We start from the raw sequence: 14046 nt of genomic DNA on the forward strand, positions 1-14046 counted from the left end.
AATGGTCTTTTCATGTTTTCCCTTTGGGATTTATTAAAAAACAACTCATCTTAAAAACATTCTATAGTTTTGAAACAATCAACCAGTGAAATAAATATAAGACTCAGAATGGATTTCAGTGAAACATCCTGCAGCCTCCCTTGGCTATCTGTATGTGGATACTTTGCATTACTCCATCTCGGACAACTTAAATGAAACAGAAGTGTGGTTGTCATCCCCTATGCCCAACAGAAAAGTTGGTAGTGAAGAGCAGGCTGTTACATCACTCCTCCAATAGTACAGCCTGAGACACTCACGGTGACACATACCTGATCCAGGCTTCCATTTGATTGGCAAGGCAGCCACGGGTTTCATATTTGCAGCTACTGCTGCTTGTTCACGCTTTTCTTGCTCCAAGAGAGAGCGTGACATTGCCATAGCAACCTGCAGATCTTCATCCTGAGGTTCCATTTTGATCCTCTTTTTCATTTCCTTGGAGTCATCTCCGGAGAACTCTTTGCGTTTTGATATGTTTGGTTGATTGCTGAAACGTAAGAATGCAGCAGAAAGCCCAAGTTAACCTAACATAACTGGATCAGAGACAAGAAACCCTGAGCACTTCAGACCAGCTGCCCCCCTTCCTCAGAGAGATTCCCATATCCAGAATAATAAGAAAGCATCAACAGTACTTTTTTCTGTGGAGGAAAGAAAAGGATTTCTTATCATGCGTGGAATTCACAGCAATTTGGAGAAAATCTTATTTTGGAAAGGTAAACATAAGACTGCAGCACTGACAAACTGCCTTTTTTTTTTTTTTTTGCAAGGGCAGGAATGGCCTTAACCATCTGCTACCTCAAACCTAAACTTTGTATCAAAGGGCAAAAAACAGGTTGAAGTCAAGAACACCATCACCAAAACCGTTCTGCCAATCTTACACTTCCACAGTAAACAAGCAATGGCCCTTCCTCAGCACAATAAGACTTAAAAGTCCTTTGGATACATTTCAGGCAGGCACCACTCGCTATACTCTGAACATGGTGCTCAAATCCCAAAGAGCAGATACATCTCTGCACCCAGCACAATTCAAAACATCCTGTATGTTTCCTCCTTGACTCTGTGGATAAGGCCCATGTATCCAGGACAGCAACGAGCCGAAAAGCTGAGGCCTTGGAAACACAGATACTCCGAAGAGACTGTATGCTCATATAGCATGTTCTGCTTAATAAGCTCAACCACGCTATTCAGCTTTATTACGTAATTACCTCTCAGAGCATAAATATTTCTGACAAATTAGTGTAAGATTATTTACTTCCCATTTTGCTCCTGTCTGCTGACTCATAGTCATCCACCACTTTTGAAGGAAAGCAAGATTTTCACCAAAATCTTACCTGGGATACTTAGGAGAGGCAACTCCAAACTGAGACACCTGCAGTGCCTGAAGCAGCATTTTAGGAGGAACATCCATCTTCACAGCACAGCGTTTCAAGTGAGTAGTTTGGCTCTCGGAAGTTTGGAAATGTTTGCCACAGCTGAGACAATCAGGGATTGCTGGTTTGCTGGAGGAGGAGATCTCTGCTGCCTCCATCTCATCCAGACACCTGGAGGATGATGGAAACAAAACAAAACAAAACAAAATAAAATAAAATGCTCTTTTTGAACCTTGCCTCCTGAAATGCTGTAATTGAGCAACTCCAACTACTTAAGCAAGCTGTTTACAATACTTTCTTTACAGAGAAGCACAGACTTTTCATTTATAAAGAGCTAGCTGTATGTAATATTTTAACAGTATTTGATATTTACCACTAAGGAAACTGTTATAGAGTGCTGGCATCAATTTAAGCCCACACCATTCTGACAAAAGAAAACACAAGGATCCTTCCCTTAGCCTTCCACTCTCATTACCTGTGGAAAGCAAAGGTCTATAGTGCCTATATATAGTATTTACAAAGGTATATAGTGCATAGTCTATGTATTTATTCATCTTGCAAAACAGTATCACATCTTTCCTTCAGCGAATAGCTCAGATTTGCAAACAGCTGACATACCAAATGTTCTTAGGAAATCATTATTTAATTGAATAAATGGTGTTGAAATGGGCTGATTTTGAAATGGACACTAACGGGTAGCTTTGCTACCTAGTCTGCAATTACATCTTCTCTAAGGCACTGCTGCTGAAAGCCACACTGGCCTTTCATGCTAGTGCTTCACCTATTAACGTGCTGCCCCCGTCGTGTTGTGTTCATGGCTGAAAGATCCTTCTGGCAGATCTGACAAAAAAACAAGCCCTTCTCCTCTAGGCTTTCCGGGACTTCCTCCTTGATCTTCTGCTGAAGGGCAAAAGCCAAAGCACCATCGTCCTTTGTGGATGGAAGATCGTGGGTAACTGGCACAGAAGGGAGAGATGATAGAGTTAAACATCTTGTAATGAAAGGCATGAAACTGTTACATTTGTCATGATTATTTTATTAACTTAAAAAACCCCTGCAATCTTCCTGTTGCATCTTCACATCTCATTTCTCACAAGGGAATGCACAAACAGTACAGGAGAGCACTACCCCAGGAGTGGAAGGTGGCAATTGGTTCATCGCACATTATGTATCCGAACCAAAAGGAGAGTTATGTTTTAGATGAAGTTTCTGGGAGAACATGGGGTCTTAAACATTACATATTAAACACAGGAAATTCTCATGTCCATAGAGAACCAGCAGGGCCTTGACTTTTAAAGGGGCCTTGACTTTTAAAGCACCAAAACACCAAAAAAAGTGCTATGAATTCAAATTGCTACGGATTCAATTCATCTGCATAGAACATCCTATTTTGTAAGTGCTCAGAGATTTACAGAAGACACGGAGTAACTAAGGTCATATTTATATGAGCTACACAATATTGCCCCAGAGAAGAACGACTGGATTTACTGATGCTCTTAGAATCTCAACCTGTTTCCAGAAAGTAAATTCTCTCTCCAGAACTTAACATAAAATCAAATTTCAGCCTCACAAAAGATCTAGGAGAGAAGTATAGAGATCAATACACATTTATCAATAGAGAAAGCAAGTTCTCAGACATGTCGAGCGACTTATTCAGCATCACACAAGCCACCTGTCCAGCTGTGAACAAAGCCCAGGAATCCAGACTGCTGCTCATGCAATCACCCTAAGCAGCCCTCAGCACTCTCCATGCACACACAGGAGCTAAATAACAGCAGAAACGTACCTTTTTCCGGGTTCTCTTCCTCGCTTTCATCAGAGGAATTCCTGCTAGCTGCAGCCTTTGGCAAGCTATCGCCCAGGCTATGTTTTAGCTGCTCAGGTGCCACTCTCTTGAAGTGCTGCATTCCCTCCACCGCCAGCTTTGCTGCCCGCACCTTCGACCCAGGCAGCAGTGGTGTCTTCAAGGTGTCTGAAGAGCAGGTCTCTGGTTGTGAAGGACGGAAGGATAGTGTAGTCTGGGAACAGTCACTCGGAGCATTCACTGAAGGGGACAAAGCACAGTTTCCCAGTCAGAATTAAACAGGTAACTGAGCTGCCCAGGGAGCTCTTGGGAAGCTTCCCAAAACAGCAACCTGAGATAGTCAAAAAGAATGAACATGTTTCTACTCTGATCTTCAAGCCCTATCCATGGTTCGGACTTTCAGGCTCAGAACCAAGCAACAGGTGTTCCTAAGGAGGGGTGGTAACGAGCAGCAGGCTAACAGCTCAGTGTATCTCTGCTCTGCTTTGAGGCAACCTGTGAGATCAGACCAAAGATCTCACCAGCCCAGTTTCTGAGTGCAGTCACTAGTAGATAATTACGAAAGGGTATCAGGCAGAACAAGTACAAAATAATCCTTCTCCTGGTTGACCTTAGCTGTCAGTTTAAGGATTTCATGCACTGGTGACTGCCTTCTGGTCATCATATTTAGTCATCACTGAAAGACCAATCCTTCATGAATTAACCCAGAACCTTTCTTAATTTATTTTTTTGGCCTTGGTGACAGTCAATGGCAACATAATTCAACATTCAATACAATAACACACTGTGAAAAAACACTTTGATATAATCTAAACTTGCTTCTTGATGATTTGAGGGATGTTTTACATTCTGAAGTCGCAAAAAAAAAGGTAATGACTCCCTCATATATCACTCAGCACTTAGGTTTCACCTTACTGAAGAACTGCATACCTCCTCCAGACTTCTAAAGAGCTCTACTGAACTGAGTCTTTTCAGTACTAGCCTATTTTCTGTCTGAAAGATTTCAGTGCACGCACCTGTCACATTCCTCTTGGTAGAGTAACTGGTCACTGTGCGCAGCTGGCTGTCAGGGAAAGCGCTTCTCCTGTCTTCTTGTGACGTCCCACCACTACTGCAGGGCACAGCATCATCGTCTTCTTCACGCATCCCTGTCGGCACCTTAGAACCCAAATTTTGTGGCAAATCTTTCCCCTTCACTACTGGAAAGCACTGATCGATTTGGCTCCCAGGAACAGATCTGCCTGTTGTAGTGGTCTTTGTCCATTTCTGAACCTTCTTTGTTGCCTCAGTATCCTCAGCTTTCTCCTCAGTATCCTCAGCTTTCTTCTTTGCCCTACCGACAATTTTTGCCCACACTACTTTAAATTCATTGTCCTCTTCATCCATGGTGCTGCAGGCTGCAGTAATGCTGCCTAGCAGCGCTACAGGGAAAGATCTCAGGAACAGTCAGGGCTGCGTCTTCTCTGGCTCGCCGCCTTCATTCTTCAGACGCCAGCACTTCTCCACTGTTCCAACGGTGGACTTTCCTCTGTGATTAATTCATCTGCATAGAATATATTACATCATTTAGTGCAGCACATTCTCCAAGGACCCTGCTTATTTTCACTCAGCACAGTGATGACTTTCTTGTTCAGAGGATTTTGGAATGGAAGTGAAGCATTTCAATCTGCCCAAAGCATGTGTAGGATCTTCATGGTACGCTAGAGGGCTTCAGAAAGATTTACTGAAGCCCTTTAATGGAAAAACCTCTAAAAGGTGGATATGTAAGATGGTATACGCAGATGCAGTGTGAAACAGGCCTCTGGTACCAATTTGAAAGAGGACATTCTTTGAAGACTCTTCTTTGAAGGAGAAGAGATTCTCATATAAAATATTGCAGCACATAAGTATAATAGCACATATTGACCCCAAACACTAATACTGTACTTTCAGCACAGACGGACACAGGCCACATTCAAAAGCATGCTGACCTCTCCTTTGAGGTCAGAATCCTGCCTGGAGCTCAGAATTTGAGATGTCCCACTTGTATATGCATCCATATCTACATTTATATAACACAGCAAAAATAAATGTATTCACTCCCATAAGGTGGGGAGGAAAGACTGTCACTCGGAGTGCAAAATTTCATTTTGTGACACAGCATATTTAAAGAAGAGAGCCTGTCCCCATGCTGAAAAGCAGCTCACAACTCACAGAGTAAGGCTTAGCAGTGCTTGGCCTTGCAGAAGAGTTTCTCGGACAGATGAGAGAGCACATCTAACAAATGTGCCCACCCTTCTTTCACCTCTGTGTTCTTACCTCCTCCTTTGGCTACTCAGTAGACACTGACCATGTCTCATAAACTGTTGTCAAATACACCAGATAAAAGTATTGTCTCTTTCTTAGCTGGTTTAAATTAGCTTCTTAAACTAATTTAAAAAAACCTGATTTAACTAAGTTTCTTAATCTTTCTCTACAGTAAGAATAACAGTGCTAGCTAGTGATTTCTTGGAACAGCAATAGGTACAACAACATCCATATGGAAATGCCATCAATCCCTGAGCAACACTAGAACTAGATTTCTATTCTTAGACATTTTGATTGTCCTCTTCTTCCTAGCCCTATGTTCACTACGGTTCTGGCTATTTTAATGGAGCTTTTATATTGACTCCCAAATCCATTTCTTTCAAAACTTAAACAGAGTGTTTCATTTGGAATGGCAGCAGCTGTGGTTCAGTTTCTCCAATAAAGCTCTGGGCACCAAAAGACTCAAAATGCAGGAAGAACACAAGCAGGATTGTTTTCTCAAATGGCTTGGCTGCAGCCATGCAAGGCTAAGGAATGCTGGTTACACATTTTCACAGGTCAGCCTTTCCTATAAGCAATTACAGATGTTAATGGATTAATTTATTTTAAATTCAACCTCCCAAACCTGCAGAGGACTTTGCTGTGAGTCTTAGATCATTTCCTGAGAGAGAAATTGACATTTTCTGTAACCAGTTCATAAATTTATTTTTTTCAGACAGAATCTTGGAGTAGTTATCACTACAAATTGACCTTTTTTTTTTTTTTTTTTCCCCCTAAGTAGGAGGAGGCACACAGAGAATCTCACATCCTCCATGGCTTTAAATAACTCTCACAGACATATGCATACACATGTCATATTATTTACGGTGACTTCCTGATGTTAAACTTTTGTTTGCAATTAATACTGAATGCCCCAGGCAGATCACGTGAGATGCATAAGCAATGCAAACCTAAGGATTAATCTATCTTACTCCTCCATCTACAGACGTGTAGTGAGGCGTAGGCACAGACCAGGATCCTCTAAATACATCTGATCATGCTGTTATTGATGTACCTTAAAGCCCCTTTGGCACCATCTTGTAGAGCTTGTCAAGTAACAGTTTTGCAAAATTATTTATTTCAATATAGAATTCGATTAATTTTGTAAGATTTTAGGACTCTACAAATCACACAAGCTGGTCAAATAAAATAAACAGCAGCACTTACCTATCCACTTAGATGTTCGGTCTACAGCCCAACTGAACCTTTTGATGTATATAGTCAAAATAGCACAGAGCAGCAAGAACCTAGATGGTTCTTGAAGATGGAACCTAGAAATTGGGAGGAAAGGGTTAGATTTTAGTGTATTTTTACTAATTCCTCTTTTTGCTCAAGTTCCAAGCTTCAGAGGGTGGGAGAAGGTGACAGCACATGCTCTAATGGTGCTAAGTTTAGCCACTTCCACAAGTACCTGTGTACTTAAATATGTGTGTGAATTCAAATATTACTCAGGATCTGCTCAGCCCAGCACTGCTCCCAGCAGTGAACAGCACTGCTCCTGCAGAAAACAAACAAACAAACAACAAACCCCCCCAACGCAGCTCTTTGGAGGTCAGAATAGATCAGGCTAGATAAAGTCCTGAACAACACAACGCAATTCGAGAGCTGACCCTATTTTGAGCACAAAGTTGGGACTCATGATACCATGAATAGTCTGCCCTTTCTTTTTCCATCTTGTTTCCTAATAACTTGCTTGAACCCAGAACCACAACTCTATGGCACACTCTCTCCTACTGAGACATAATGCAAGAGCTGCACAGTGCAGGTTCTCTGGCTTTGTGGAAGTGCCAATATAATATATAATACCGAGGAGAGAGAACAGGAGTTACTCAGTGAGCAGAGCACAAATATAAGTGTAGAAGACAAATTCCAAATCAGGTACTAACCTTTCTGCTCTAGTCTCTGTCAGTCTTCCTATGCCAGACAAGGGTAACTGAAACAGATAGGGAAATACAAGCAATGACAAATTAACAAGCAAAAAATAACGGCTAAAAAAAAAAAAAAAAAAAAACAGATTTTAAGAAGCAACCTTAGCAATGACCAGCATCATTGTCTACCAGACACTACCCACTTATGTTCCCTCATAACCCATCAGTGCATCATGTTCATGTTTCCTTTAAAGCAACCCCCCTCACTAGTACCTCGTACATAAGGCAAAACATTTTATATCTACTAAAATTTTTATCACGTTCCAGAAATGAATTTTAAATTGGTACTTACATGACAAAAATTGCCCCTGTTTTTTAAGTGTTATAGAAACTAACCTCCTATTTTACAGAGCATCTTATTGAAAACAGAAAAACTTCACATTATACCTCCTATGGAAGGATAAAGGGGAAGTAATCATAAAAATAAAAAGTAACGGTTGCTCAGTGCAAATTTTCATGGCTTGTATGCAAACACAGTAACATACAAATCAGGAATCTATGCAGCGGGTGTTTCAAAATGAAAAATACAACTGAGAATTAAGCACAGAGCCGCGGCCCGCGGAGGGGATCGGGGGGCGCCGGTGCCGCCGCTCCCGCCCGGTCCTCGCCGCCCCCGGCCCGCCGCTGACCTCTCCGCCGCAGCCGCGGCTCCCTCCGCTCCTCGCACCCCGCCACAACACCGGGAAGGACCGCAGCGAAGCGCATGCACCGCGCGCCAACGGCCCGCGCTTGCCGCTGCTCGGGCGGTGCGCGCAGGCGCGTCCGAGCCGAGCGACGCAGGCGCAACACAGACTTCCTGACGCCACAGCGGTTGCCGTGGTGACGGGCCCCGCCCTGCGAGCCGGGCCCAACGGCCGCCGCTCGCCAACGGCGCCCCCTGAGGGCCGCCCGCCCCGAGCGCGGGAAAATAAAAAAAAAAAAAACGCTCAAATATGGAGTAAAACCCTAAAACACCGATCCGCTGGGCACACCGCTCACCCGCTCTCGGGCAAAAACAGCGCCAAAGCACAAAAACTTACAGCAGGGAGGGGCGCTTCTATTAAGAATTAAGGTCTTTGAAACATCCAATGCTAGAAACACATACATGTTGAGGAGATAAAGACAGAGCCTCTGCTTGCGAGCATCAAATATTTGCTTTTTCAGCTCTGTGGTTAAAACCCGCAGTGGTCATTTGCGGGCCACAAAGCTGCTGCTAAAGTCCATTAAATCCTCCTGCTCCAGGGATTTAACAAGCCCCTTCCTGCTTGCAATGAAGCTGGAAGGTGGACAGCTCCATCGCTCAGGCTTTCACAGAGCCCATCGGTCAAGCGACAGAGCATTACCTTTCATTTGTGCTTTCTGCTACCTGGAGTTGACAAGGAAGACGGATGTTGCCTTTCCACAGCATTTAGTTTGGGCTCAGATCACACACTGCATTTTAATTTCAAACTGTGTTCAAAAGCAATTGGGTTAGTTGTGGCTAAAGTTCTAAAGGTTTGAAGCTTGCAAAAACTGACATGAAAAACTCCTTTGTTTTTGTGTCTTTCAACACTTCTGCTGGTTTATTCAACTTCTTTCTTAAGTTGCTACACTTCATGGGAATTAGAAATGCTCTTAAGAAAATCCTGCAAGAACTTGCAAGCAAATATTGCACAAATATACCGAAAATACTCCAGTTAGGAGGCACTGAGACATTGCATCGGTTCCACAATTACTACTAAGCCAAGTCACAGTAATATTTTGCTGCACAGTACTATAAATGCCATTCTTGAGCACCAACTACTTAAAATAAAAACCCAAACTAAATGTTAGAGACACAGGAAACATAGTATAGGGAGAGAGCTAAATTATTCCAAACAATCTTACTTTTGCCTTCATATTCTCATCTGTGTTTCCAAATAGACAAAGCAAGGCAGGGACTAAGCAAGAGACAAAACCCTTATATACAGCCCTTAAAAACTAACACATAAGGTAAAACCTTAGCTTTCTAGAAATGTCAGATCACATTCCTCACCTTCCAGCATAGCACTTGCTAGTACTGAGCCCCAAAGGCCAAGTTCTCTGGGATAGATGTTACTGGCTTAGGTGGCGAATCGCACTGAATTGCCCAATGAAAAACACTGACACTTAAAAGAGGAGGATCCCTCAAAAATGTGAAATGCATAACACGCACAGGAATCTGTTTTTTCATCATCTGAATCATTTACAACTTGTGTTCAACTTCTATACGACAACCACCTTGAACCTTGCTGATCCATGTGAATACCTTGCAGCCTTTTTAAAATCTGCACTTAAAAACAACCAGCTGTATTGTAGTATTATTATATAAACAGACTCCAAAGCAAAGAGATTTAACAGTATCTGCTAGTATCTGTAGATGTTCATACTGGTAAACCTGTATCTATTTCACAGCACATTTCTATGCTTCTGACCATTGCTGCAATGCAACAAGGTCATCGTTGCTACAAAAGCCTCCATTTGCTGTTTGTACCCAAGAATATTTGGAAGACGCTGCCACAGTAACAGGCTTAGAGAGAGGAAGGAGCTTTCCCAAAATTATGCAGCTGATCAGAGGCAGGATATCAGATTCCCTGCGTAGGAGCTGATCTACAAGACTTTTGTTACTAAAACTCACTTTTTTGTCCCATTAGGGAAGTGGTCTGTGTCTGAGATGGCCAGCCAGTCCCTGATCCATCATCTTTGCATTTGAAGAGCAGCTGCGACCGGTCCCAGCTATTGGAGTTTGCAGCCACTCACTTAGGGCCTGCGATGTCACCTTCTGGGCACAAGAAGCTCCAGTTCCCCAAGAGTGGCGGTGACGTGAGCGCAGGGGCAGCAGTGGAAGGCACACGTGGTTCCTGCTAACCGGGGAGTGCAGATTCCCCTGGCTCAATGCAGGCAGCTGGGAGATAACAGCTCCCTACTGAACTTCAGCCGAACAGTAGAGCTAAAAATGGCTTGGAGCAATGACATGGGACTGAAATGATGTGCTGGAATAATTAATAGTACTGGAAAAGGTACAGAAAGGTAACATGGATGCCCAGGTTTGGAGCAGCCTCTGTATGAGAAATGATTTAACGGGGTGTTCCGCCCAAGAAAGGTTCATCTGACGGGAGATATCAGAGCTCTGTAAGAACACGCATGTCCTGCAGAGGGTGGGCAGCCATCTGCCCTGCGCTGTTTATTCCAAAACAAGAACCACGGGCATCCAGCGAACCAGTAGAAGGCAGCTTCAAAGCAGAGGATGTGGTTCCTCACAAAGCGCTGCAAGCTGCAGAATTCCTCAATGTAAGTTAGGCTGGATGCTAAAACACCCGCAGATGCAGACAGCAATAAAACACACAGCGGGTTATGAAATACCCCACACCGCGGCTGGCTCGGGAGTGCCCGAAGCCGCAGAAGACCCGGTTCGGACGGCGCGGGGGGCCCTTACCTGCACGGGCGCTGCTCAGGGGCGCCTGGAGCCGGCGGAGCCACCGCTCCTCGTCCTGCTCCATGTGGGAGATCAGGTTCCGCCGCTGCCCGGAGCTCCTGCCGGGGGAAGGGAAAGCGGAGAGCAGAGCCCGGCCGCCCGCCCCGCCGGGGCGCCTGCGCCGGGGTCCAGAGAGCAGCGACGCGCGGCCTCGAGGCGACAGCCGTGCTGCCCGGGCCCGCGGGGCCGGGTCCGACCGCGTAGCGGCCGCCGTGAGGCCGGGCCGAGCCGGGCCGAGCCCGGCCGGGCCGCTACCCGCTCCGGGCTCGCCCACAGCCCGGCGGCGGAGCCACGTGACGGCGGCGGCCAATGGCAGGCGGCGGTCGCGGCCGCAGCCTGCGAGGACGACGTGAAACGGCGGCGGCGGCGGCGCTGCTGCCGGTGCTCGGCGCTGTCCGGGCGCGTTACGAGGCGCTTCTCGCCGTTCAGGGCCCGTTGCTGCCGAGTATGAACGGCGGGCAAGCTCGTTACCTGCAGCACGCGGCTCCCCCGTGGGGGAAGCGCCGCTGTCACGCGGGGGAGCCGCTTCTGAGCCTCGTGCAGGAGCAGGAGGAAGGTTCTTGGCCCTCGAGGTCCCCAGCGAAAGCAGAGGGGCAAAGCAGGAGAGCGGAGACCTGCCCTGGGAGGCCGCCAGGAGGGCTGCCGGCACCGGGGCCCAGGCGTCAGGGACACACGTCAGCCACCACCGCGGCTGGGGCGAGATGAAAGGGAAGAGCAACCGCACGCAGGGAGGTCGGAACGCACCGTGAACGCGTTACCTGTGTCCCCAGGAACCTCCGTGGGACCTGCGTGGCCAGGCCTCCCCCCGTCCTTCGTATGGCCACCATGGAGCTGAAGCGCACAGGTCACTGACCAAAGCCCACGGAATCCACCAGCATGGAGCTACCAAAGGCTCCAGGAGGCCCTTGGATGAGCACAAGGCTGTTCTTGTATTTAGCACTTCGGTACCTAGACTTTAGCACCGTAAACACAATAGTTGGGAGTTACTGGTTGGGTAGAAAGGGAGGGCACAACAGTCATCACCCTACCGATTTTGTAGGTAGGAAATGTGATAATGCACAAAACAACAGGCAGTAGCTGCAAAAGTTGCTCTACTAGTATCCATAGGCACTCACACAGATCACTTCGTTGTCACACACATTTGGAAGCAGTTTTTTTCCAAAGCTCATTTGGAGCTCATCAGGTGTGTTGGGGTAGGACAAGGGCTTTATGCATTGCCAATAACATATTGGCTACTTTTTAACGTAGGAAACAATTCAAATCTTAGTTGAAAAGGTTTTTTTCTTATAGAGACAATGGATTTTCCAAGAGAGATATGACCCTGTGTTAGGAACATACAAAAACAGAGAAAAGTATACAAATGAAACTGATTGATAACGTCATCACTGGCAGATGGAAACATTAATATTAGCTGGAAGAGACACCCTTGCGTACAGATTAACAGAGCAGGAGAATGAATAATGGCTTTCTGATAATTTGCAGCATGCAGGCTGCATTGTGACCTATCTGACATGCTGCAAGTCATTTTTCCTCTTTTGGGAGAATTGTTAGAATTAGGAAAACCATTTAATTTTGTCAACTGTAGCCACAAGAATACTGAGAGAAGCCTCTGCAAAATGTTATCTCCAATCCGAATGGCACAGTTGTTAAATTTTTGTTTTGTTTCATTAGGCAAAGTGTTTAGTTGAAAGGCTTAAGGATGACAGAGAAAAGAGGATATAGGCATTTTCAGTAACTGTTCTTTTTTAAATTTTTTTTTTCTTAGCATGCTACCAAGTTTCTTATGGTGCAGTCCTATTAGTTGAACGATTGTAATTTATATGCCCAAAGTGTAACACTGTATTTGCTGAAGGTCAAGATATAAGAAAGAATGGATTGCAAAAGTTTTGATGATAAATGTCTTGACTAGGAATACAGCAGAGAAGATGGAAAGGGATCTTACTTATTTTCACAAATTAATACTTACAAGAGAGAAATATGTGATACATTATGGGAAACAGTATTTCCTAGAAGGCCACTTAAGGCAAAACTTGGCCTTTTTCTGCAAGGAAGTCTTCCCCATCTCTCCTGGCTGACCAAAACACCTTCCCCAGCCTTACCTGGAGTCTCTCCTACCTTGGTGCTCTCCATCTCAAACAAACCTGGTGATCTTCCTCTCTCCAGCCACTGCGCAGCAATCCCTTGTTCCAGCTCTCCTTGCTGCTGGGCCCCTGTGCCACGACTCACCTTGTCCTTCCGTCCTCTGCTGAGGACCCTTCCAGCCAGAGCGCTCACTGTGGAGCCACTACTGCTCCCAGCTAGACCCAGGACTGCTGCTTAGGCTGCCCCGGGCCTTCCTAAGGCATTACCTGTTACAGTTTATCATCAAGATCTTATTCTGTTTATTTATATAAATTAAATAAAAAGGCTATAATATATCAAAAATATAAATAATTTCCAGAATACATAAATACGTTACAAAAGTGGCTCCTTTTTTAAAAAAAATAACAATGTGTCCTTTTTGCCAAGACCTTTTCAGATTCAAAGCTCTCAAAACACATGAAAGTCAGAAGAGCTCACAAAATACATATAAAAGATGACCTTTTAGGGTCCAGGAGTTTGTCCAAGAGTTCCAGATGATGTTCACAACTTCTTTTACAATAGGTTTAAGAAGAGACTGTTCAAGGAAGAGATTTAATCACTATAATACCATCTCCTTAAAAAAACAAAAACAAAAACCCCCACCTCTGTCAAGGATGTGCTCTGATCGGACTACAAAGACAAGGTAACACAGCCCTCAGAAAATGGAGCAGATTATATCTTGGAGATCCCAGCACGCCAATACCTGCTACATGTTGGACACACACAGCGGAATGTTGGAATCCAGGCTTTCACACAATTGCTGGTGTTAGAGGACACTGCAAAGCCATGAGAAATAGTTTAGAAGAACAGCTGCACACAGATTGAGGAGTGTTACCAGAGACCACCAGATTAACCAAGGACAGCAAAGGCCTCTTATTTCCACAATGTCCCCTGCGTAGCAATCAGTAGGGCCGCTCAGATACTGAATAAATAACTACTTGGAGAGTCTGAAGATTCAGGAAAAAAGATCTTATTAGGGAACTAAAACTTATTAGGAAAAAATGGAAAGCA

Source organism: Tinamus guttatus, unplaced genomic scaffold (genome assembly GCF_059628265.1).
Source record: "Tinamus guttatus ecotype Peru unplaced genomic scaffold, ASM5962826v1 Tinamus_guttatus_pri_ptg000390l, whole genome shotgun sequence".
Classification (NCBI taxonomy): Eukaryota; Metazoa; Chordata; class Aves; order Tinamiformes; family Tinamidae; genus Tinamus; species Tinamus guttatus.